Source organism: Pezoporus occidentalis, unplaced genomic scaffold (assembly GCF_034315485.1).
Source record: "Pezoporus occidentalis ecotype Australia unplaced genomic scaffold, CSIRO_AGI_Poc_V1 ctg37, whole genome shotgun sequence".
NCBI lineage: Eukaryota > Metazoa > Chordata > Aves > Psittaciformes > Psittacidae > Pezoporus > Pezoporus occidentalis.
Window position 1 is genome coordinate 4,582,206 of NW_026915691.1, and position 8,854 is coordinate 4,591,059.

Sequence of the window (8,854 nt, forward strand, 5' to 3'; positions counted from 1 at the left end):
GGAAATAGGCACTTTCTTTGTTCCCATGTCACATGGATCAGGGAATATGTCTTTCATATTAAGACTACCAAAATACGTGTGCAGCTGGCCTCATCCTGTCACATACCCGGTCACCAACCCTGCACCAGTATCTAGAAACATCATTTGTATTTTCTTGCTCTCTGCAATCTTGCATCTCTGACAGTCTTTTTAGAGAGATGAATGTAATTTGTAATGTGCATGCTAGAAGCTCTATCCAGTAATATACAAGCTGATATGTAAGAGAACAGAAAATTCAGCATACCCTGTCAGCTCACTGTCTTCCTGCTGCCAACACTGAAGGTGCCGCAAGCAAACTACTTACATTTCTTTGCAGTCTGAAGAAAACATATAGTTGTGCTATACTCCAAAATATGAACTTACATAACTGGGATAGGAACAAGGTAGTTGCTGAGCTACATGGTCAGTGAGTCTGGGTATTGGCAGCCTACCATAGTTTCTGTTGTGTGTTTTGTCTTTTCCTATGCTGTGTTCATGGTTTGAGCGGTCAAGCAGTCATAAAATATTTGTTTTAGAAAAGAAAAAAGTGCAGCCAGAATAAACAGCACTGTGCTGATGTGCTTTTGGCAGAAATTCTGTGCAATCCTTGAAGGTAAGTGGCAAGTTTCTTCACTGGCCACACCAAGTTAACAGTGAGCAGCAATATCAGTGCGGGCTGGAGTTAAAAAGCACTGATTGACGCTTGTTCTCACTGCCTGGCTGAGTCTTTTCTAACAGTAACAAGGAGGATGTGATCAAATACTAAGATTGAGAGTGTTACATATGGAAACAGCTATGCTTGCTTGAGCTAATCTTGTCTTTAACCTGTCTCCCTACTTCTCTATTACCAGAACCATTTGACTGATTTGTTGTATTTGTTGTAGAAGTTATAAAGGAAGTTCACCCGCTTTTTTAATCAATATTTATGTAAGGATGATGGTAGGAAGATTAAACCCGTTACAAAAAAAAAAAAAATCAGTGCAGTTCCAGCCACAAGGTGGAGCCAATACAGTACCAGGCGCCTCTTCCCAGCTGAAGAAAATGTTCCACGCTATTTTGTCTCGAAATCCTGCAGCAGCTTTAAGAGGATTGTTAGCCTCTCAGTTACTGAGACAGCATTGGAGAAAACAAAACCCAGAAATATCTAGTAGTTAGGGTACAGAATTCATAGACATGTCATTCCAACCCACAAATGAAACTCTTACAGCTAATCTGATCAAGAAAAATAAGTCAGTGATGCTTCCTTCTTGACTCTAAATAAAACCAGTCTTTAGATTCAGTTGCATTCTCTGGAAGTTTACAGAATTAAATGACTTGAGGAGAAGAAGAAAGAAGGAAAGATTAAGAGGAACTAAAAATTAAAGGGTGGCAAGTAAGGTCCTTGGGTTAATCTCACAGAATCAGGTGTATTTATGTAAGTAATAAAACAGCAGAGGCAGCTCCAGCACCTACCATAGTGAATTTAATACAGTAAAGATCCCAGTAAGGAGAGGAAGACAGGGGTTTCTTTGTACATTCCCCTTCCAGCAATCTTTTTAGAGACTTCTTGGATAAGTTAAACAAAATTAATCAGTTAGGCCTGCCTGCAGCGTCAAGTTATAGTGCACAATCCTGGGTTCCAGCAGCTACAGATCATCTATGTTTTCTACTTGTTATCAGTGTGTTACTTCCCACTCTAAGTTACACTGGACTCCTACTAATTACAATAAATTTTAGTCTTACTAATAAAATGAATTATTTTTGTCCTTCTCCAACAGAAAATTCCCATGACCAACATTACTTTTTACTTTGTATAGTCATCTCGATGCTGTAAAGAAGAGTAAGCTCTTTAATAATACCTGTCTTCATGTAATTCTAGAGAACAGTGTGATGCCTTGAAGTTTTACCCTGCCCTGTAAACAATGGGCTGGCTGCCACAGGAAGTCAGTCCTCCTCATCAAAATAGGTACTGATTTTCTTTTTTCCCTATAGTTTTACTAAGGAAATCTATGTTCTGATTCACCTCTGAGAAAATCCAGGTGACCAGCTACTCATTCTGGAAAAGAGATGCCTCCTGAACATAGCCAAGCTTTTAACTTGGTATGCCTGGACCAATTCAGCTGAAAACACTAACAAGGTGGAAATGTTTCTACAATCAATTAGCTAACTTTTTTTCCTTGCTTTCCCATTATAGTAAGATTCTCAGGAGTAGAAGTCTTCATTAAACTGTCAGTGCATTTATGATCAGGCCAATCACATCCCTGCTTCTTTCCACTTAACAATGGATATGTTTATATAACATATGATCTGCACAATGGCACTACTTGTAGAAAAGACACAAGCAGAACACCTGTAGCATTCATTTTATCTTTAAATATTGTTCATTCAAACAGCTGAATGTATTAAAATAGTTTCTGTGAGGCTGGTGGATTAATAACAGATTAATGGTAACAAATGTATTTTCTTACCATGATATAATCTAGCCTTATCTAAAAATATCTACAAGATGGAGTCTGTGGTGTGGCCTAACATTTTTATTAGACAAATTACGATGTTATCCCTTCCTAAAAGTCTGTTTTGCTTCTATTCTGTTAAACATCAGTGATTTTCAAATCTAATTTGCATTTAAGCTATTAGAGAAACTTTACTCCATGTTCCCAGTAAGTTATTGCAAGAGGTGTTAGAACTTGAAAAAAACCCCAAACAAAACCAAAATCAGTGTCTGATGTATCTGAAACACCTGTAATTCAGGGAACGTAACAGACTCATCAAGATTTCCCCTCCATAAGGCTTGTCTGGGCTTTAAACTTTGCAATTCTCCTTGCTTAGAAAGAAAGGCGGGAATAGGCCAGTATTTGAGTTCTTGAAGTGGGAACAGCAATTCTGAAATGCCTTTGGGGATCCTAATGAAGAATCAGTCGAATGCCTCGCAATTAATGAAACAGACAGATACAATCATCAGTCTAAACAGGAAAAGAACTGTCCTGTGTTTGACAAGTACAAAATCACTGCTGGAATCCACAGCTCAAAAAATCATTGGATAACTTGGAGAAGGATCTGAGAAGAGATATAGAAACAATTTAGAAATTGAAAAATGTGCTTCATAAAATGCTATTACTCAAAAGGATGGTTTGCTCTTCTATCTACAGAGTCCAATTGTCTCCTCAGTCTTACAGCTGAAAGATAAAACTAAATATGTTCAAGGGAGAAATAAGATGTATATATTGCACAATGAGAGTAATTAATGACTGGAACAAGAACTTCACAATTTGTAGAGACAGGATGTTCTAGGATGTTTTTCTAAGAGATGTTCTGGTTTAAATGACAAGTAATATCAGCAGTCACATGGTTTCAATCTTGCAGCAAGTGATATGATTACAGTAATCCCCTTGGCCCTGTTATCTGTGATATGATAGAATATGCTTGCGCTGGATGCCCTAATCTGGACAGGATGTAAAATGAGGATGCAAATATAAGTTTAGGTTTTAAGATGAGAAGCACACCTCTTGGAGGAAGGGGGGAAAAAGGAAAAAAGAAACCAAAGAACCCTAAAACAGAAGAAGTTTGAATCCTTGCCTTTAGCCAACTGTTTTGCATACATAGGCAAGTGTATGCAGAACGTGGTTTACAAAACATCCATCAACAGAAAATTAATCTCTGCTTTTCTATGGCTTACAAAACACTGATTTAACTTCTCAGTATATGACTGTTGCTCATACTTATTATCACCATTTTCATTACTACTCTTCTATAAAGATGATTCTTTTTGCTTGCCTTATATTTTCATTTAAAGATCAAAAGGAGTATATATTAAAACCTGAACACTTATAAGTTCTTATTACTGTTATCCTGCAGTGAAAGGTCTAGATTTCCTACTGAAAGTAGATATTTAAATATTATAAAACAAAATACTGGGAAAAAAAATCAAACAAGACCAACAACAACAAAAAGACCATGGCTGCTAAGACATGCTGAATCTTGAAGGGCTTCTATGCTGGCTAATTCCCTGGTGAACTTCCCGCTTTGGACAGGACACCTGCATCTGTCAGTCTGAATATTAGAATAGAAAACTTTAGTTAACATCTGGGTTTACTCATTTCAAAAGTCACAGAAAGAGATAAAAGTAGAACCTCCACAGTGACGGTGGGGATAGAAAGAGCAATTCAGATTTTGCAGATGATGTGTATTTCAGCCCTTTGATTACAGAGAACATATATACTCCTTAATTAAGTATCTAGAGTTGAGAAATATAATTTTTTCTACCTCACACCCATTTATATGTATATGAGCAGATGTCTACATCATATAAAAATCAGCCCCCAAACAAATTCCTCTACCTACTCTCCACTTGAGGATAGCTTGACATGTCTAGGTGTTTCAGGACAGCTGAGCATATCACTTGATATTCCCTGATCCACTGAAGCAATAGCTTCCATCTTTTCTGGGTTTGCAGGCTTTATGCTGCATATGTAGTACATTTAATAGTTAGCCATGCTGGTTTCAAAAATCATCCCAAATGGAAAGGTACTTGTTTGTTCACCTGAAATACCTCCCTACTCATGCAGATCCAGACAAGTAACTAAATCTGCCGTGACAAATACTGGTATAATTTATGACTAGTAACAGGCTGGTTTGCAATTAATTCATAATGTTATATGTTCCTATTATCTAATAAGAAGTTTGATATTAATTTTGTCAATATTTTTTCAATATTATACTCTTCAGGCCTGCTGCTGTCATGTCCCAAAGAATAGATGCATATTTATTTTCCTTGGAGAACACAATGTTAGAAACCTGAGTAACTGGGAAAAGAAGAGTAAACTTTTTTGTCTTTCTTTTTTCATTACTAATCTCACGTTTCTGCCAACCATATAGGAAAAAAATTATTTTGGTTAAAAAAGAAAAAAGATTTTTCCTTAAGTAGTCTTTTTCCAGCTAAAAGAGGTCACAGAGCTTGACAATTCTTTGACAAATTGATTTTCTTTTTAATTTGGTTAAAGTCTCCAAACTTTTGAGGCTTATCCTGAAGAAGTAAAGAAAGGAATGATGATGACATTTTTTTCTCAGTTTAGGTGCTTTTATTGGTCTTTCCTGCCTGTACCTGTCATGTTTTGAGTTTGTCATGTTTTCAGTATGGTTTTGTATGTTTTTGGATACAATTCACCTACCAGTTCTATTTCTAATGTGCTAAACCACATGGACAGTGACTGCAATGCCATCTCTTCCCATTCCCATAGCCCAGCGAGTCCAGAACTACAGACCATACCCTTGGTTAGAATCCTAACAAGAAACAGCAACACCACCCCCTTGTATTCAGAATTATGTTTAAAGAGAAGTTTCATGATGCAGAGCTAACAACAAAAACACAGGCAAGAGCTGTCAGTGTCAAGATCAGTCTCATTAAAATGGTGCGCATTATATTACTGATGATTTGATATAATTAAGACACTACACAGGATTTAGTAGTAGTAGCGTGCAATCTGCTTTGCTAATGAAGACCAGAGCTCTGCTGTGAAAGGCAGACTTCGCCCTACGACTCTGCAATCTAAATAGTATAGAAATTGAGATGCAAGCATATAATTTTTCCACGCTTTTCATTTTAAGTAATTTCACTGTCTCAGCGGACTACACACAGTACTGTCAGGTACACCACACTGTATCAGAGGTTCATTCGTACAAGCAACCTTAACCTGCTACCGCCAGCACTGAATACATCCTTGACATGTCTTTATCTGAAAAAAAAATAGAGAAAAGGATGGTATTCTAACAGTGCAGCTTGTGTATTTGTTACTAGGGAAACAAACGGCAAAGAGAAAGAAACCCTCAGTGTCCTTGTCATTTGGATCTTTCAGGGGAGAAGCAGCGCTTGTGTTAAAACAATGAAAACATTGTTCAGCTTTCGGTGTCCTTTGCTGTCCTCACTGAATGACAGACACTTCTTTCTCCCCCTTGTCCATCTTGTCATCTGTGAAAAGGAGAGTCACTTCTATATTCAGGATTGGCCTTCTGGTTATTTTGTTATTCCTCATGTAGAGTTTATTTTCTGTTTCTGCGTAACCTGGTCAGTTCCTAACATCTATACCAAGATCCTGGTATGTCTCTCAAGGTAAACAGGAGAAACCCAGTGTTGCATTCATATCTGTAGAAAAGCATAGAAAGAGTGCTAGAAACTCCAAGTTTGCACTTCTTCATGTCAGTACAGAATGAGATCATCAGCAAGACTTTTGAGTGTGAGAGGTTCTGCAGCATTTGCCGCATTTCAACATCAGGACTCTGTGCAGCTGCGACCCCTGGAGAGGACTGTGTACATGTGGTACCACGGCCTTTGAGACTCAGGGGTTGTGTATTGTGGTGGAAGATGTGCCACCAGTTTCAGTGAAGCAGTGAGGTGTTAGTCCACCTGAGTCATGACTGACCTCGCTGGTTTCAGTCAGTCATGAGGTGTCAGTCATGACTTAGGCGGACTGACACCTTACTGTGTGGGCTGGGAGGAGTGCCTGAGGAGATCAGTGTTGTTTTTATTGTGACTTTCTGCTCACTGCTTAATATTGCTCATTCTTAGTCCTGAAAAAGAGGATAAAAGTTGGAACTAGGGCAAACATCCTGAAGTATAATACTTAGAACTGCAAAATACAATGTAAGTTATACTGTTATTGAAAGGTTGAAGCAATTACTTCTAAAGCATACATACAGGAGTATTTTTATAGGCAACTGAGTGGCAGCTGTGTAAATAAAGTTTAAGATCAGCCATACAAGATAGCAAAGCCATCCATCTGCTCAGATATCTTTCAACTAGATAAAGAATGGACCAAGAAGTCTATCTTGTTATGGGAAAGTAGTAACAGGCCCCTCAAAATGAAATGAAAGAAATAGCTTGTTACAAATTTGTAAAAGCCTTTTGGGGATATTTTTAACTTTTAACAGGCTGGAGCTGTTTCTTAAGAAGTGTCTCAAGATTATGTACTCTCTGCACTGTATCAGATTTAATGTAACTTCTCTGTTAAACTACGCCACATCCCTGCCTCTTTCTCCATTCCAATTGTTACCTCTATCATCTCACTAGTCTGTGGGAGCTGGATTAGGAAGCTGGATTTGGTACACTCTGAAGTGTAGCTACATCAGAAGGATTATCACCTTTCCACTTCTTACAAGACTACAGCTACCAGCACTGGAGCCAGAGGGATGTTTGGAATTGCAATAGAAGTCCTGCTGGTAATACTCTCACGGATGTTTGTTTCCTTCTGTTTCACCAAAATCTGTCTTCTTTATTGTGCAAGTGTAACTTTTTTGAACTATTCTTCAAGAATGGCCACTAATTAAGATGGAAGAAGCATATGACAAAAAATGTATAAACATGTGAATTATATCAAAAAAAGGATAGGCAGAATAAGATCAAGTAGCACATAGCTTATTGATTATAGGCACTGAATTGGAATGGATTCTAGTTCTCTTGTATTCTGTAAAGCTGCAAAGGCAACAAGAAAACCCTTATTGATGCATCTTATTGATGCTGCATTTCTGCAGCACAGCAAAGGAGCCCTGCCCCGGGCACAGCAGAACAGCAGCTCCCGCACGGGCTCCCTCAGTCGGGGCCTCTGTACCCTGCCCATGGGAACAGCCAAGCACAGCCAGAATAAACCAGGGGCTGGCTTTTATTTACTTTATTAAGGAAAACACAATCATTGCCAACAGACCTCAGATGCTTCAGGAACTACTTTAATGTGAGCTCTAGTTTGGTTTCACTAATCTTCAAAATTGTTCTTTTATACCTTAAAAGCTGTGAGTTTTCTGTATAAGCAATGAGCTCTTCCCCAAACTCTCTTTCCAGAAACAAGTCCAGAGGAGGCCATGAGGCTGATCAGGTACTGGAGCACCTCCCATATGAAGACAGGCTGAGAAAGTTGGGGCTGTTCAGCCTGGAGAAGAGAAGGCTGCTTGGAGACCTCATAGCAGCCTTCCAGTATCTGAAGGGGGCCTATAGGGATGCTGGGGAGGGACTCTTCATTAGACTGTAGTGATAGGACAAGGGGTAACGGGTTAAAACTTAAACAGGGGAAGTTTAGGTTGGATATAAGGAGGAAATTCTGTCCTGTTAGGGTGGTGAGGCACTGGAATGGGTTGCCCAGGGAGGTTGTGAATGCTCCATCCCTGGCAGTGTTCAAGGCCAGGCGGGACAGAGCCTTGGGTGAGAGGGTTTAGTGTGAGGTGCCCCTGCCCATGGCAGGGGGGTTGGCACTGGATGATCTTAAGGTCCTTTCCAACCCGAACAATTCTATGATTCTAAGCACTCTGACCTATCCTTATCTTCCAGCCTCCTGCTGGGCTTGTTTTCTTCGTGTGTTTTCCTTACATTGCTTTTAACAGACTTGTGTGATCTTCCAGAGTTTTACCCAATTTCAACAGAAGCGTGAAAGCCAAAGCCAACAACAAAAAAACAAACAAGACCAACCCTACATCGTTTATAACAGTGCCCTCACCTGCAAGCCCCTCTGGAAACACCTCGGGATGAAGCCACAAACCGAGCCGGCTGCTCCTCCTCAGGGTTTTACCTCGCGATCGCTTCCCACACCTCAGCGGTAGGCCCTTCAGTACCTCAGCGCCTCCGCTGCTTCCCGCCCGGCAGGGGGCGCTGAGGGGCGCTCGCCTCACGCGCCACGGGAGGCCCGCCCCCGCGCGCATCCGCCCGCGCCGCGCGCAACGGTCCGCCCCGCGCGCAAGTTGCGCGCGGGGCGGGCCGTTGCGCGCGGGGCCGAGCTCTTCCTCCTCCACAAAGCCGCGGGCGAAGGGGGAGGAGCTCAAGGGGCGGGGCTGGCGCGCGAGGGAGAGAGAGAGAGCGCGCGCTGGCGCGCGCGCGCGC